The sequence below is a fragment of the Catharus ustulatus genome, chromosome Z (assembly GCF_009819885.2).
Source record: "Catharus ustulatus isolate bCatUst1 chromosome Z, bCatUst1.pri.v2, whole genome shotgun sequence".
Classification (NCBI taxonomy): domain Eukaryota; kingdom Metazoa; phylum Chordata; class Aves; order Passeriformes; family Turdidae; genus Catharus; species Catharus ustulatus.
This window is the reverse complement of record NC_046262.2, coordinates 5,336,190-5,354,895: the sequence shown is the minus strand read 5'-3', so window position 1 is coordinate 5,354,895 and position 18,706 is coordinate 5,336,190.

Here is an 18,706-nt window from a genome sequence, read left to right as displayed (position 1 = left end):
TTTCTTTGCTGGAACAATCAAAATTCCATTTGTTACTTATAATAAATAAATGCTCAATTGTAAGATGGTCCTCAGGGAAAGTTCATTAAAAATAAAAAAAATAAATAAATAAAAAGAAAGAAATGAAAATGCCAAGAAATAAATGGTTACTGTGATTGCACTTGTTTTGATATAGTATGCAAAATCTAATTTGGCTGTTATGCTGCAGACACACACACATATCCACCAACACACATACACCACATACAATGAAAGAGAAAACTTGAAGATATGTTTTATTAGCAACTGTATTTCAAATTTTTATTATTATTTTATTACAAATCTTTATGTTATGACCCTGTTTGATGTGCATGCATTGCTTTTAGAGAAAAGAAATCTATTATTATTTGTGGTACTGCTGGCTAGAAGCTCCAGATGTTTTCTAGATGCTTTTGTACTAGGGATTGTGCAAATATAATAACAGGATGGCATTGCCAAGAGTAGTTTAGTCTGAACACACAAAATAGGGGTGCTAAAGCAGAAGGGCAAAATTATGAAGTTTCCATGGGTTGATATCAGAGCACAGAATCTTCAGTCTTACAATCCTGTAATTTTTTAGCCTGAGGTTAAGAAGTTTTATGACATGTGACATCATATTCTGAGGGGTGAACTAAGTTTTAGATTTCAGATTGGAGTGTCTCTCTGAGAACTGATTACATTTCCCTGCTTTAGGAAATCATTCTTGGTGTGGATACAGTTTCTGTAATCATTGGAACATACTTTACCAGAGGATTAAAAGACAAGACAATTTAAAAAGCACACAAAGAAATAGGTCTTGATGATCTCTTATACATGTTTCCCGATGGGAGTACAAAGTCAGTGAGAGTTCATATACTCTGAGTTCTTGAGCTCTGTAACTTGGTTATTTCCACTTCCTCAAGTGTTTATGCATTTTTTCCTCCTCAGAAAAGTTGTGCAGATATCTGAATCAAACTCTGAAATCATAAAATCTCATCCAAATGAAAAAAGATGCGTGTTCAAACTGCATGTTTTAATTTTCTGGATGACCACAATAAAGCTGGCTCTTGTCTTTCTAATAGTGATGATTTAAAAGCATTGCACACTGATTTTATTTCTTTAAAGAAAGCATTTGAGCTCTGTATTAGGATGAAAATATTAAATTAATGATAGGAAACACTGAATATTCTGTCTTCAAAATTTCTTGGGTACTTGAATAGGTGCTGTCTGTTCATCTCACTGTCTCCAGGTACCTCCTTGCTCCTTGTTTTAAACTCCGTGCTAAAACAACTGACAACTCTTCTACACTGTACAGAAATAATAACAGAAAAATTTTTTAAAAATTAAAAATAAAGCTTTAAAAATAATAATTCAAAATAGAAGAAATTATTGCTGCATCACCAGTATGAAGTTACATACAGGGCAAAAATTCAAAAATTTATCAGAAGAAGGATCTCATGAGCCTTACCTCTCCATTATTGATGCCACAGAAAGTTCTGGGATCCTGTCTGAGTTTTTTACCCAATTATGCATCTTTTCTGACTCAACATCACAATTCTATTGACATGTGGCACTGACAACTCTCCTATGTAGTCACAAGTTTATCACTTTACTTGCTTAAGTGCGCTGGCTTAGAAACTCACCTGGCAGGATGTCTGCCTCAGCAGCCTGATGACACTGCGATTTCCAAACTTTAGTACAATTGGATATTCCTCCATCCTTTACTGGACAATGGGGTAAACACAGTAACAAAATAAAAACAACTGTTGTTCTCCAGGCACCCTGAGCTGGAAACAGAGATGGGAAGCAGAACAGAGGCCCTGCATTCCAAAGGGAAATGGGAGTGTCCTGATGCTGTACTTGTGCACATGTGTGTGGGTATGTGTCTGTGGGGCCAGGTGGGATCCACTCAGGTGAGCTGAGGGACTGGGAGAAGTGCTCTGAGCCACTTTCCATGGCAGTAGTCCTGGCCACTTCAAATCCTATGCTCATTTTTGGGCCTTTCACTGCAAGAAAGACAATTGAGAGGCTGGAGTGTGTCCAGAGAAAGAAACAGAACTTGGGAAGGGTCTGGAGCACCATCAGAGACTATTAGGAGGTGCTGAAGGATCTTGGGGGGACTCAGCTGGAGAAAAAGAGGCTCAGGAAGGATCTTCTCACTCTCCACAACTCCCTGACAGGAGGAGCAGCCAGGGTTGGGTTGGGCTCTGCTCCAGGGAACAGGCACAGGACAAGTCAAAACAGCCCCAGGTTGTGCCAGGGGAGGTTTAGATTGGAAATCAGGGAAAACTTCTCCATCAAAAGGGTGGCCAAGCCATGGCACAGCTGCTCAGGGCACCACCACCCTGGAAGCATGGCAGTGGTGGGGGAATGGCTGAACTCCACAGCCTTAGAGGTGTTTTCCAGCCCACAGTGATTCAGTGCAATTTTATGATGTCACGCAAACAGTGAAAATGCCAAAGATCATGAGGTTTCATTTCACATAAATGACAGAAAAAAATAATAATTTAAACATAATGTGGGGTACCTGCCTTTAGATTAGATCTCCAAGAATTAAAGTTGTATTTATTAGGAAAATGAAAGAAAGAATCATATCCAAGTCTTTCCATTTTATTATTGTTCAATCACATGTAATATTCAAGACTTTGAGCCTACAGTAAAAGCATTGGCAATCAAATAAAAAATTGCTAATCATAAAATAAAAAGGGTAATGATAACATTTATTCTAATAAGCACATGGTTTAAGCCAGTAAAATAAAAGGGAATAATTGCCATTCTTCAAGTCCATTACAAAGAGAAGTAAGAAGGGAGAAAGGAATGACTGCAAAATTTAAAATAAAAAAAATAAACAACAAACAATTATATTACTAGAAAAACATAATGTAAGTGGTTTAGAAAAGACATTTTCTAAAGTTTTAAAAGGCTTAGCCATCAATAAATTTCAAGAAAAATATACCCTTTATACATGTATTTTTCTGCAGCTTGTCTGCATTTCTGATACATTGTTTAAATGGGTTTCGCCTGCCTTAATAAGGCACATCATTTGAACAGAAACCTCACTGTGTGATAACAGGCAACACATAGCGAAAAAATGCCTGGAGCTTTTTTCCTTGCTATATTTGGCTCTCTGGGCTAAGTCGATTTGAGTTGGGCTGATTATAATAAGCCAGAAAGTCACTACGAACTAATTATTTTCTGTTCATTTATGTGATTAATGGTGAAAACTTGGATAACTTTTACATATCTTGAGTCCCATATAATTAATCATCTTGAACTTTACAAAAAAAAAAAATAAAATAAAATAAACCCCCTCAAGGTGCCCCTGGATTTTCTTCCAAAGCATTGGAGTTTCACTGGCATTAGCTCATGCAGCTGACAAAATCAGGGGATGTTTTGCAAAGAAGTGACATGTTTGTGCAAGTCCTCAGAGGGCATTGCTGAATTTCTTCAGCCACCAAAATGCCAGGAAATAAAAAATGTGGTAGTAAGTAAATTATTGGGTGAACTAATGACAGTGCTGGGGGTAAAAAGCGGAGTGGGGGGTTGGAAAGCAAATCACAGCACACAAATGAAAAAAGAGCTACCCTCCAGAGACACTACGTGGCTTGAAGGACCTAGTATGGGGAAGACAGTTGTTTAGTATCAATTTGTTGACAGCTAAATCAAGCTCATAAGCCCAAATCCTGAGGCAAATGCTAACATCTGATAATGCCAAAGTACCCTCTTCAAATTGTCGGGGTAAAGAGCTCTTTCTCCTATTTCCTTCTTACCTCACCCTTCACATGTTGTACAGATAGCCTTGAAACTAAAATGTATGCTTAAAACATGAAAAAGGTGGAAATTCCACATTGCCTGTTTGCTCAAGGAGGCTGACTTTGTTTCCCCTGTGTGGTGAAGACTGACCAGACAACAGAAGGAGAATATTGCACTTTAGGAGAGACAAGAAATCTCTTGAGAAATGTCGGTGTAATAATGTAAATGTAAATGTAAATTACAGCCAATGTGAAGTGCTGCCCTGTCTAGGGGCAGAGGCACATGTGAGAACTGATTCAGCAGTGAGACATGCCAGTCCTACATCCAGTCTCATGTGCTGCACCACCACAGCTGCAGGATTACCAAAACAGTGCAGAGGGAAGTTCACCTGGTTCTCAAGGTGTGCTCACACAGAAATTGGAAATCACAGAGGAACAGACTCCATGCTCAGAATCTCACATTATGTAGGCTTTCAGAGACTTGAAGAGTTTCGTGTTTTCTCTGTAGTCTAAGAAACAAGGATGGGGATTTTGGTTCAAATAGATTGGTTTTAGAGAACCCTTGCTATTTTGTCAAAAGCACTTGAATACACATGATGATTGTTCCTTATTCCTGTAGATTTACTCTTTGCAGTACTAGATAGTTAAATCTTTTAAATAGTAGTCCCTTTTGCTGCTCTTACAGGAAGTCTGAGCCAATTCTATTTTCTATTTGAGAATTTAAAATTAAATTATGTAGTGGTTAGAGGAAGAATCCACTTGTATTTAGTCACAGAGGATTTTAATTTGCTATTATCTCAGCCAGGCTTGCAAAAAGCTGTAAGTCGAAGGTCCCCTGTCTAAGCCCTGTGGAGAGTAAACAAGTCTTAGACTGTAATTTTGCTCCATGTCAGGCCAAGCTGAAGTCAGGGTCATCACTGTGGAAGCCTGAGAAAACCTACCTGTTGCTCTTTTATGTGTGGGCAACATTCCTGTTTTGACATACTCCTTAAAGAGACTCCTCCCTTCCAGTATGGCCCCTGAGGAGAAGAGTCTATTTTCAAAATCCTCGTCTAGGACTGATGCAGCTACAGAATTTTCAATTACTGAATCAGTCTTGGTAATCTTTTTGAAAGCCCTCTGTGATTTCCTGTGCTGAAAATGAAGATGTCCAGAACTGGTTGTGGGAATGGCATAGCTGTATCTGCTACCACCAATGTCCATTTGACACTGATTATTATGTGCTCTATTATTTAGCTGATAAGGTACATATTGGTTCAGGATGGACTGTAATCTTTTGCATAATTTCAGCAAAGAATGGGAGGGAAAAGTTGGCATGCCAGCTCCTTGACAAATGGCTCCTTTTGTCAGAACCAGTATCTTCACTGAGGAAGGCAAGGAAAAGGAAACCTGGAGAGAGAGCTGGCAGATAAGCATGAATTGACAGTAATTACTTGAAGAGGGCCTAGCAGAAATTCTCTGAGATCATACTTCTTCAGGGAATACACTAGAGGATCATCACATTGTGCTGTAATTATTACACCCTTCCCAGTCATTCTCTTTGCCTCACAACTGAATTAGCCACTAGTGACAATTGACATCCTTTTGTTTAAAAAGCATGGGGGTAGGGGAGAGCCTCAGGGTAGGAGGAGAGGAATGTCTGGATGAAAAAACATTTTGTCTTTGTAAAGGTGGGGAGGAGTCACCAGCCAAAGTAGGAGCTGAAGATAGTGACTAAATGCAAACTCCTAAATAGAAGTGAGTTGCACTAGATTCCCTTTATAGTCTTATAGGTTCCCTTTATAGCTGGGGAAAAAACCACAGGAACTCATAAAGATAAGCTTCACCTCACCCTAGAACAGCTCTCTGAGACAAAGAAATTATGCCTTGTTTGTCACCTTTGACTACCAGTGTCTTAAGGACTAAATCAGATGCTGAAGACTGAAATCTGATAGAGCAAACCCCAGTGCTGACTTTTGGAGGTTTCAGATAGCAGCACAAGTGGCCTGGGCCAATCATTTAGGGGGAAAAAAAAAAGTAAATGCACTTACAAGCTTAGTACTAGTCAAACTATTCAGGGGCATACTTACCACTATGGTGCATTTGACTTCAATCAAGGATAAGTACATGAATATGCCAAAAAAGACATTAAAAATTGTTGTTTTATTGTGTTTGCTTGTTTTTTGTTTTCTTTTGAACAGTTGTTGAGCTATGATTTTCAGATTTTCTCAAACTTAGGCTATCTGCCTGGCTGCACATGCATAAATAGGTCCCAGTTCCTTGTTAGTAACTAGTATAAAGAGCATCCAGAATAAATTGAAACCATCAAATCTTGTAAGTTCTTCTCCACACTGAACTGTGGCATGTTACATCCACTCCTGATAGTCCCAGAGCAGATGACACAGTTATAGTTTTCTGTAAGTAGAAGTGGACTCAGTTGTGTTGCTTTTCCTGTAGTCCCATCCTCCAAAGAGACAGATAGGTGAAGTAGGGGCAAAATGAAAAGTGCAGGGAGTAAGTGATCTCAGAGATGTCAGAGGACAGATCACAGTAGCAAGTTTGAGGACAGCATAAAAATGAAAGAAGTGTGGGGGCAGAGAGGGGGGTGGATGAATTCATCTCCATTGAATTTATGTGTAAAAGCAAGTTAGAGGCAAAGCTTGAGGACCAAATTCCAGCCTGAGACATCTCGAGGTCAAAAATTCGTTTGGATTATAACACAGTTCGCAATCCAGCTGCTGCTGAGGGGTGCTCACACATCATCAAGGGCTGCTGTGTGTTTCTCTGCTCACCCAGTGACCAGACTGGAGGTACCCAAGGAGGTGGCACACTGATCCCAGCTGGCCAAACAGATGTCCCATTCCATTTGACAATATGCTCACCAACAAAATCTAGAGGAAAGAGGAAGAGGGGATGTTCAGGGCTATGGCATTTTTCTTCCCAGATAATCATTGTGCTTGATGGAAACTCACTCTCCTGGAAATAGATAAACCCTTGCCTGCCTATGAGAAGGCATTAATTCATACTCTTTTTGGGTTTTTTTGAATTTGTTTTTTTTGTTGTTACTTGGGTTTTAGTTGGTTTTTGGGTTTTGGGTTTAGGTTTTTTTTTGTGCCTGTGGGTTTTTCTTTTAAACAGCCTTTAATTCAAGTCACAAGTTTTCATACCTTTACCCTTCCACTTCTCTCCCTCATCCCATGCATGGGAAGTCAATGAGTGGCTGTGTGGTACTTAGTGGTCTCCCACAATATCTATTCAAATCCTGGGTGATAAAGAGAACTTACACCTACTTTTTTGCCTTTTGGAGAAGAAGTTTCATATATACCCTTCAGGGAGCTTTCAGTGGTGTCATCAAAGAAACAAAAATTAACCTGTGTGCAACTAGTGTCAACATCAAATCCCCAAATGATAAGAAATTTATTCTGTCTTTAAAGTTTAAATCAACATGTAATGGACCCAATCATCATTTGTTACAGCTATATAGAAGTCAGCAAGGAAATGCTGATTTATGCCAATTGACAGTCTAGACTGAGAGAAATTCTGATATATACTATGTATATTCCCTATTTGTTATTTGTTACGGCTAGGCATTTAATGGGTTTTACGAAATTTCAAAATGTCAATAAAACAAGAATTTTTTAAAAGTTTGGATGTCATAAAATTATTCTTTGGCAGCACTGACTTCACAATGGGATTGGATTGTACATTAATGCTTAATTTCCTTTTATTGTATTTTTAACTGCCTTTTTATTATATGTGCATTTATTGTTGTGAAATGCCTTGGGATGACTTTGTCAAGAAAGGTGCCATATAAACAAAATTGTATTGATCTGATGATAAGCAGAACAACAATCAAAGAAGTGAGATATTTCCTAATAAACTTGCATACGGCAATACATTGTTAATGTAGTATTTTAGCTCAACACTTTTACTGGTTAAAAGTAACATAGATGACAAGTTACTACTCCCTATTGGATCTTTGATTGACAACTTTGCTTCCATCAACCCTCTTCTGCAAACTGTGGTAGAAAGGTTTAATTGTATTTGTAATTAATTGGATTTTAATCAGACTGTGTAAAGAAATTGTAGGTTTTTTCCCTTTCCTTTTTTTTTTTTTTAAAGCAGCAAAAAACTCTCTTTCAACATATTAACAGGGCTGCAGAAATATTCACTGCTACCATAGTTTCAATTGTGAATTAAAATGCATTCATGCTTCAATACAAAATTGGTTAGATTAGTTAGCATTTTTTAGCATTTGAAGAACAGTTTCATATATTCCACAGGAAGGGGAAAAGGAAAAAAAAAAAAAAAAGGAAAGGGAAAAAGAAAGAAAACCCCAAACATGAAGCTTAGTTTATTTGTTGAATTGAGCTTTCAAGAAAGGTATCTTTCTAGCCCTTTAAATTATTTGCATTGAAACTCATAAACATTCATTAAAAATGTTCTATGGGAAATAATTTTCAACTTCTTTTGCATAACGTTGCAGCATCTATTGAAATAATATTTTGCCATATCAGAAAGATAAATCCTAATAAGGAAGGCAATTAAAGCCAAGTGGAGAAACAAAAACTTCCATAATGTTATCTCTAAGTACCAACTGGTAATGAATTGAATGCAAAAATCTATGTGGGAGTTCACAGTCTTTTCGGTGTCTTCAGGACTGGGATGAGTGGGCTGGCCCTTGTTCCCAGATTCACTACTTCTCTACTTTTTCCATTTCCCATGTCTTCATTAAATCTGGGTCTGGAGAGTTTTATGCATGCAAAAAGGCTGACCTAAGACTTTAACACATCTGGGTAGGGAGACATTTGCATGCTCCAGCAATTATATTTAAACCCATTAAAAAAGAACAAGAATGGGAGGGAAGCACGGCCAAGAGTAACAAGTGTCTAGCAAAATCCCTGGAAAAACAAGACTGTGGGCTGAGTGCCAGCAGCACCATTTAGGTGTCCCCATCCTTTTTTATAGGCCATGCTGTTGGGTCTGCTGAGATCTAATGACTTGCAGTGACTGGCCAATGAAACATCTAAATGGTGCAGACTTGAGCCAAGGACTTTTGTTCAGGAGGTCTGAAGCCCTACATCACTTGTTCCATTTTTGAGTTACTCTCTGCAGCAAAGTCTCTGTGGTCTAAGGGAATTGACAGCATATAAATATCCAAACAAGACTGGATGCCTACAGATGGCTGGATCAACCTCCTCAGGAACTGAAATCTCTCTTAATCTGCTTTTCCTCCTGTTACTCTCCTTGTGTCTTTCTCTTTGCACCGTAGCAATGCAGTCTTTCACCCTCTACTTTTGTTTCCTTCCTCAATATTTCATCACATAGAACACCATCTCAAAGCAATGATTGTGGAGACCTTGAAGTAAATCATCGCATCTTCATTTCTTCATATTTTTCTATCAATCAATTACATCATTAAAAATAAGAATATATAACAAAGAAATAATAATGAAGATTAAAGGTCAGATCCTCGTAATAAATGTTAAAGGTCAGATCCTCAGACAATGCTATGAAACCTTATCTGACTAAGCCTTAGGACTCCACTTTTTGCCAGGCAAATACTCTTCCACACAGTGATCACACCATCGCAGACATAATGAATTTCTTCTGCCTAAACAGTATTTATTTTTTTCTGAGAATGTGTACCCAAGTGTAAAAGTCCTTGCTGAAGTTTTCTGCTGCAGTTTCCAAGCTGTCCCCTCTGTCACCTTCACTGCAAAGAAAGAATGACTCCTCTGGAAAGCATCCCCAGTAGTGTATGCTTTAAGGTCACCTATGAAAGAGTTAGCTGTACATTAAGTTATACCTTGCTGATAACAAGATGGATTTAGAAAGTGATGAGAAATGACAGGGTACACATGTACATTAAAGCAGATGACAGGAAATTGAAAACATTACTGTAACTTATTAAACATTGATTTTCCAGACATTCCTTGATATTGTTTGACAAAAATAAATGTTAACAGTAACAGCAGCAGAAACAATCGGAAAGGATTGTGGTCTTGTTTTGGAGCTAGGAGTGAGAAGCAGGATCAGAGAGGGTAAGAGAACTTGTGAAAACTGAAAGCATAGGCACTTGGTTTACTCTAAGAAAGTACAGAAATGTTATGGTGTTATTATTGCAGACCAGACTGGATTATACTAGACTAGAAAAGAATAGACTAAAATAGACTAGAGTAGACTAGAACAAACTGGAGTGGAGTAGAGTAGAGCAGAGTAGAGTAGACTGGAATAGAATAGAATAGAATAGAATAGAATAGAATAGAATAGAATAGAATAGAATAGAATAGAATAGAATAGAATAGAATAGAATAGAATAGAATAGAATAGTTGGAAGAGACCTACAACGATTTACTAATTAACCCCATTGACCATTTCAGGGTTGACCAAAAGTCAAAGCATGTCCTTAAGGGTATTGTCCACACTTATAGGCAAAGGGCATTGACCACTTCTGCTCCAGTGTTTCACCGGAGGTTCAGGGGCTGAAAGTTCATGGAGGAGTGGGGAGTTAGGATATAACTTCTAATTTTAAACCATGCTTGTGATTTGTAATGATTTTCCTTCAGAGATTTTGGAGAGTTTTGGCTTTAGAGACACCCTACAGAGACTGAAATTTGCCACTTTACTGATGTAGGAGTATTAACTGCCTTTATGAATTTTCCCAAGTTCATTTATTATTAAGTTTGAAATTTTTTCTTTAATTGAGCATTCTACAGAACAGTCCTATCTGAGCATTGATCCCAGCTCACAGGGCTGTTCAGAGTCCTATCCAGGATCAAATGCTGATATCAGTACTCCTGTTGATAAACCCTTTAAAAAAAATATTATGGTTTAATTTCAAGTGTCATTTGAACACAAATTGGTTGAACTAATGCAAAAGACTACAAAGTCAAATATGTTCATTTCAATGAAACTTTCTCCTGAAATCAGTCAACATTTCCTTCTGAAATAAGACAATGTTAAACTTCGCTAGAGATTCGGCTTTACACTCATTGAACAAATTAGTAATCTTCAGCAGGAAAGAGGACTATCTACAAGATGATGTGCAGTGGTTCAACTAAATGAGTGCAAATGGGTCCTGGGGAGGATTGACAGCACTGCACAGGGAAGAAGAAACATGGGGAATGAAGGGGCTCAGGTCAGCTCACACTTGGGGACAGAGGGAAATGGACTCACAGTGACAGCCCGGCTGGGACAGTCTAAGGGCTTGATATCACCTGACACTGTGCATATGTAGGATCTCAGCCTCACACCAGGACTGATCCATATTGCCTCCTGACAATTGTCCCATCCCTGTAAGAAGAGGCACAATTCTTGGCTGTTCATGGTACAGCTGGACTTAAAATTATTGTCCCTATGGCAATAAGATATCAGAAAGGATCAGGATCACTTGCTACGTTTTGGGTACTCTAAACATTCTTCCTCCTCTGTGCCCACCCTAAAACAGGGTGGCATGGCTCATGATGACACCTGGGAACATTTGTCTTTGCACCCCTGTTTAGATCATGGCTGGGAGAGTGCACTCAGCATAAGCCAAACCTGTGACATAGGCATGATAAAAATTAAATATCATAGAAGATTACGTGCCAGTGCTTCAGCCTGTCTTTTGACTCTGTAGTTTATCCATATAGATACACTCTCTGGTGCCTGAATTTGCATTTGAAGTGCCTTCAAATATGTATTAAATATGGACACGCTATTTCATTTATTTTATATATACCATGCAGTAACGTTTCATTCTCCAATGCATACCTCTGCATACAGATTGGAACAGAAAATATCTTTTTAGGAAGGAGATATGAAAGTATTAAATATATTACTAAAAGTGTAGCCTCTTCATCTGCTCAGAAATTTTTCATCAAAACGTTTTTTAAACCTCTGAGTTCTCAGGTCTTTTGAGTAGAAAATACTTGTCTACATTTTTTCATGTGTCAGTGAATACAAACAAAACAAAACAAGACAAGACAAAACAAAACAAAACAATACAAAACAAAACAAAACAAAACAAAACAAAACAAAGATGTGTAGTTATCATACTACTTCTTAAATATTTGGGGTTTTACTCCAGCATGTTTTCTTTGTCTGTTTTTGCTTCCTAGAAAAACAGAAACAATGGTAAAAGTATCACCACAATTTAAAAATAAACAAATATTGGGAGAACTCCCAAAAAACCTAAACCATTCCCTCCAAATGTGTAGTCATCAATCAGGGGTTCTGGGGTGTCCAAGCACTTGGATATTTTTTGACGTTCCTGAATATTACTGCTGGCTAGGGCATAGGAAAAGATAAAAAAGACAAAACACTGTATTCTTTTAAGTATTTATTTTTCTCTTCTTTTGGAATGATCCTGGCTCCATGGTGTAGTAGAGCTCTTATTGCACTCGTAACGATCTGAGGATTCTTTGTCTCCATTGTAAGTGGCAAATTATGACACCTTCTGCACTGAAACTGCTGAGTTGCTGGCAGATTGTTTCCGAGGTAAAATACACCTGAGAGCGAAATGGCAGCTAGGTAAGTCAAAAAGTGAGGAGATGTTCACTGGCTTTGGTGGGTGTCACTGAGAGTGCTGGTGCTCTGGAGCACCAGGCTCCTGGAACCAAATTTAATTACAATGCAATTTGGACCATGTTCAGACACTGTTTCTATCACTGGAAGTTCTACAGATACACACATTTTATGAAAGCTTTGCCTGGGGGTATTCCCCATAATGATACTTTGAACTAAACAGTAAACTCTTCTATCCAGAGGGAAAAAAATGTGATTCTTTTATGGTTTTTTATTTTTATTATTATTATTATTATTATTATTATTATTATTTATTTACCTGTTGTTGTCTTGTTTGTGTGAAGGCTGAAAGTACCCAAGCTGTGTCTCCCAGTCATTCATGAAAAACACTGTTTAATTATTCTTTAGTAGACAGAGATGTAGTCAAATATATTTACTTACTCAAGGTCCCACAGGAACATGCTGTTAAAATTCAGTGTTCCAAATCCTGAAAACCTGCTCCTACTTTTCTGGAAGGTTAATATTGCCTGAGCTATTTTGACAGTGTAAAACAGCCACTTCCTTCTGAGAAAGCATTTTTTATATTTCCTCTTATATTTCTTATAGTTAAAGCTGAAACAATCGAGTGTCATATCTGAGGACGTGTGATGGGTTTAGACAGCACCTACAACAATGTGTGAACCTGGTATAAAAAAAAAAAAATGACAAAGAGAATCGACTCTGGATGCATAAAATGATATTCAGATGGAGACTCCCACAAAAAGTGGATTTCTTCTGAAAAAGGAAATCTAGAAGTGTCCACTGGAATTTTTTTTTGCTGTTTTATGAACAGGTGAGTTTGAAGTCCCCTACAGAAGGCTGTTGGGTGAGTCAGTGATTAATCTGCCTAACTAATGAAGTAATGCAGTTACTCCTATGCTAACACAGTTGTAATATAGAGCTGTGTAATGTTCAGTGGTGAGTAGTTCATCTCATGCTTGACATCAATATAGTCTGGAAGACCTCAGTTTCACGTCCAGGGAAGGATTTTCTGAAAAGGGGAGTGGAATTGGTTTTAAAAACCTTAGGAAAGGGCACAGTTAAAGATTCTGACACCTCACTTCAGTAGTGAACATCTCCATCTCTGTAAATCCCCTCTTATTGAACTGATTACCAGATGCACTGTTTTGCAATGTGCTGATCACTGCTTTGGTGACTGTATACATTCAAAAGTCAGACATGCACGTGAGTTCTGGTCTATTTGACATGGCTACAGATTGGGCCTTGAGTTTCTACAGCTGCAATGTAAGAGGAAGTCACGGCATCCCAACAGGCACTTGCTGAAGAACAGAGCCCACATCCAGTGCCAGACATGAAATGGCTGTTCCACAAATTACTTCACTGTGTCCTAACGCTGCCAGGCCCTTGGGTTTGGGAAGCTTGCTGTGCCACTCTGCCATGAGACCCAGTATTCCATTCAGCACATTCACTCTTAGAGCCATTAGCAACATCTCCTTTGGATGTTTCTGGAGATGATTTTTGGTGTTCCAATGCCAGGCCTGCTAAGTAACACAGCAAGGTGGTATTTGGTCAGGAAACTAAGAGTGACAACAATTCAGAGATCCATAAATGTCTTCCCATGACAGCACCCTCAACCATGTGAGTTTCAGGCAGAAGAGACAGTGGTGTGACTTGCTTTCCAAAGCTGCAACCCTCATACAGTCCAGGGAGAACTGGAAAAATTGATTTGTTACTAGTGTTAGACACACTCATCTGCAAAAAAATACCATGAAGCTCAGGACAAGGAATGAGATCTTTCCAAAGTGAAAAGGTGGGAGTGGAAGGCAGGGGAGGGGAAGAAAAAAACCTGCAATATGCAAGGGAAATCCTGAAAATAATTTCCTCCTTTGTTAGTTAATTATCCCTCATGGTTGGTAGTCCTGCTGCATCCTCTGTTAGCTGCATTAGAGACCTCTCAGTGCAAGTGCCAGTCAAGTCAAACAAACAATAGAAGCATTAGTAAATTCAGACATTTTCAATGCAATTTTTAGTTATACATAGGCAGGAAGTATACAAAGTGCAACACCTCTCCATGGACTCTCTGTCATGAAGTACCTAACTTTGAACTAACACCTTCAAGGGTGTTTTCTATGGCACCCCTTGGTTCTAGTCAGGACAGAAAAGAAAATGCTGAAATATCCTGAAAAAAGTTCTTATTGTGTCATTTTTATGTCAACCACAAGGATCCAAAATCTATTAAAAAAATATGCTCTTCCCAGTATTTTCAGCAGGAGAGGGTGGGGTTTGCTATTTACTTGAGTGTTCATACATCTCTTGGCTGTTCATACAACACATTTAGACCTCAGATATGAGTGACTGTGGCTGCTGAAAAAATTCATAACTGCAACAAAACCTAGCAATACCCAATAATAGCAATGCCATATCTTACTGATCCCAGAATCATAGAAAGCTTTGGATTGGAAAAGAGCTTTGGATTGGCAAGGAGCTTCAGATTGGAAAAAGATCATCTAGTTCCAACCCTCCTGCCATGGGCAGTGACACCTCCCACTAGTGCAGGCTGTTCCAAGCCAAATTAAACCCGAGCACTTGAACACTTCCAGGGATGGGACATGCACAGCTTCTCTGGGCAACCTGTGCCTATCACAGATGTTAACAAGGAAACACCACACAATGGAAATATCTCTTTATGATGGCATGATTTACATGACCTTAGCTGTGTAATCACAAAACCATTCTAGTTTATCAAAGCACGAGTAGATCCCACCTAACACATGTAGTTGGACTGTCTCCAAGTAAAACCGAATCAAAACAAATGTGCTGGTACTGAATAAAAAGTCTGTATATGGTCTGAAGATGTGGCAGTCAATAGATTTTTCCCCCTGTGCTATAGAAACATGAATTAACTATACTGTGACATTGGATTATTTTAATTTCTCTCTGTGCAGTCACTCCACAGTCCTCAGTGCCTCAGTCTGTACACAGTTTGCATGCTTACACAAATTTTTCCTCATCATTCCTTCCTCCTGCAGTTAGTTATCCTCTTCATTCAGCATGATGGAAGTGGAGGCACAGAAGATGAAGTGGCTTTTTCAAGGTCATTTAGAGGGTCTGGTCCCATACTCTAGATTTTCTAACTGTATGTTAAACACAAAGCCTTAAAGTCACTGTTCCTGTTCTCGTGTTTAACAATTAACAAGTACAGCACAACTGGGATATTATAAATGAGTTACGCATTTACTGATTACTTAATTATAAACGTAACAGCTCACCATGTTTTCTCCTATTAAAAACTGTAATTCCAGAGACCAAAGACCTTGTTTCCATTATTTTCTTCTTCATATCCCTGCATTTTTTACTTTTTTTTCTTTTTTTTTTTTTTTTAACAAATCTGTAATCCATCCGGACAAAATTTCCAAAAAGCATAGATGGAAATTAGGCATTTTTATTGACAGTCTTACACTAAACCCCCATTGGGGACTGTGAATATCTTCTTCCAAATGTCTTCGTAAGGTTTGAGATAATGAAGGTGTCACTGTAGATTTACAAGATGATAGCATTCCATGATGAACTTTATCTTAAAATAACTGCAAGCATAATTATCCAGCATAAATGAGCCTCCAGGGAATAAATTTTCTTGAAAGTGACTGCCCTTAGTCCTATCACAAAAAGGCTGCATCTTCAGCTGCCACAGTGTACTGGAAAAGGAATCAAGAATATGTCTTTCTTCTCTGTACCTGCCTTCAAAATATTAATGTTCTGTGCAAATAATGCATGCTGGTGCCAAAGGCTATGTACAAAATGAGCATTCTTGCTTAAAGAGCCCACTTTCATTTTCTTCTTCCTTTTTTTTTTCTTTTTTATCTTCCTTCTGATGCCAAGCAATCAACCAAAGCAGAATAATGGAAAGCTTCCAGCACAGCATCACCCAGGGGAAAATGTTATATTTTCCATAGGAAAAGGAACAATTTGAAAAAGAATCAACAAATGAAAGTTTCAAGCTGGATCTGGATATTGGAACATTTGTCCTATAGTAATTAATATATATTAAAAGGGGAATATCAACCTGGACCACTACACTAGCACCTTCAGCACCTTCAGTTATTCTTGCTCAAAAAAGCCAAACATCTCCACAGGTTGGGAATGGAAAATCTCATTCTCACTGCACTCTTTTCAAGCAAGATTGTATAGCAGTAAATTTCTTATAAATTCTTTTGCCTTTGTTTTCACTTCTTTCCTGGTAATTAACTTACTGAGCAGGAGCTGAAGTTGTTCCTCTCTTTTGGAAACAGATCTTCAGAATTTCTGATGGCTGGTTTTCACAGCCCTACCAGTGTTTAATTAATAATAGTTAATAATAGAAAAGAGATGAGCTGGTGCATGCTAACCTCCTTGGCTCAGACTCACCAGGCCATATGAGAACAGGGGTGGATAAAAGCAGAAAAACTTTCTCTGTCCACATTGCCCGTGGAATGATCACTGTTCCTCACCTTGTCAGTTTTAAAAGTGAAGATATAACCAGCCCTCCTCTGCAGAAAATGCAGCTTCCTCAGGGCAACAAAAAGTACAGTGCACTTCAGGAGCTGCACTAAAGTGATGCCTCTGGATGTTTTTGAATTTAATAAAATTAAGACCACATAATGCTGGAAATTGCAGTAAAAAAAAATCCCCAAACCTAGACTGATGTCTTTGCAGCAGGTGCAGTGATAGCCAATGGTTTTGAAAATTCAAGTGTGTGTGTGTGAAGACATGGAAAGTTATTGAGCTTCTTTCCCACTTTTTTTTTTTTTTTGTTGTTGTCACTTTCTTGGGTTTGGGCTGTTTGTTTTTTGGGGTGTTTTTGTTGGTGTTTTTTGGTTGGTTTTTGGTTTTTTTTTCCCCCCTTTTTTTTATGTCTTTTATCCCCCTGTGTTTTTCTTTGTTTGGTTGGTTTTTATTTTGTTTTGTTTTTGCTGTTGTTGTTGTTGCTGGAGTTGTGTTTTTATTGGTGAGTTTTGGGTTTGGTTTAGTTTGATTTGGATTAGTTTGCTTTGGTTTTGTTTTTGTTTTTTTTAATAAAGATTCATATGTTATGGATAATAAATTTGATGTCTTGAAAGCTACAATTTGATTGGGATTCTTCTGCATTGCGTGCTGGTGACAACTATGCAGCAATCACCCATCAGTGTGGTTTGTTTTGATATGACAGCAATTTGTGAGACAAGCAGGGTTGCCAAGAGAAAAAGGTGTGATACATTGGTATGCATGTTGATTTAATAATAATTAAGAGACTAATAGATAGTAATATTATAGATCTATCAATATAGATATACTATTTATATAGAGTTAGTCTCAGAATATGAATTCTTACATTTCAGCATGCTTTTCTTAATTGAAGATGATCTCTACCTTAAATTGGAAGTGGGGAACTGGGCTGATGTTCCAAGGAAACCATTGTCACTGCAATTGTCTAAAGGGTCTCTACAGACTGCTTTGCAGAGGAGTTTAAATAAAAAAAGTGGTTCAATCACAGACTGTAAAAAGTGATGGCACTGAAGCACCCATAATGAGAAAAGTTGTGCAGTGGGCTGGGATTCAATCTCTTTACAGAGGTGGGTTGTTTTAAGAGAAAACTTTTTCTAAAAAGACCAAGTGTCTTCTTACCTTAACTTTCACTCTGACACTAGCTTTCAAAAATAATAAGCAGTCTTTCAAAATGTTGAACTTTTCTGGCAACAAGTTTTTGTCCTAGCAGAGAAGGCCATAGTTCACTTTCTGGATTCTTCCAAGTTTCAAGCACAAGGGCCAATATAAATCAGTCAATGTCATACAAGCAATGTAGTCTTTCCACACAGACCTGATGTTACCTTTCATCTTATTTTAACAAGATTTCTTCCCTTCTGTGTTGCATAGTGAAATTAGAGATGGTGAGGTCAGAAAAGTCAAAAGGTGAAAAAAATCCTTCTATGGTGGTTTCCTACTAGATCCATCTTGCTCAGTTAGCCTTGAATTGGTTGCCTTCCAGCTCAGAAGCATCGCAGATGGCTGGGTGCCACCCTCAGCAGGGGTGAAATGAAGAAAGTGAACAAAATCAGATTAGCTTTGCTATTGTCAAAGGCAGATAACAAGGAAGATTAAGCCTAAAGCTGTTGTATTCATCAGATGTTAGACTCCTGCATTTCCAATTCTGTTAGGTAGCACTTTTCAAGATGTATTGCTGACTGCAACAGGATACTGGAAATATTTGGTATGTAAGAAAATAGATGCAGCCAATTAGCACAAAAGAACATATTTAATGTATATAAATCATCTCATTTAAGATTCACTAACTAAAAATGACTCACCTGTTCTCACCTTCTCATCTTGTAGGAAAGACATAAGCAAGCCCCTTTGTCCCATTTGTCCCATTCAGTTTTTGGGGATGAGGTGAATTGGCTGTGCCTTCACATGGATTTTTCAGGCAGCACAAATACCTGGTTCAGAACACTTCACTT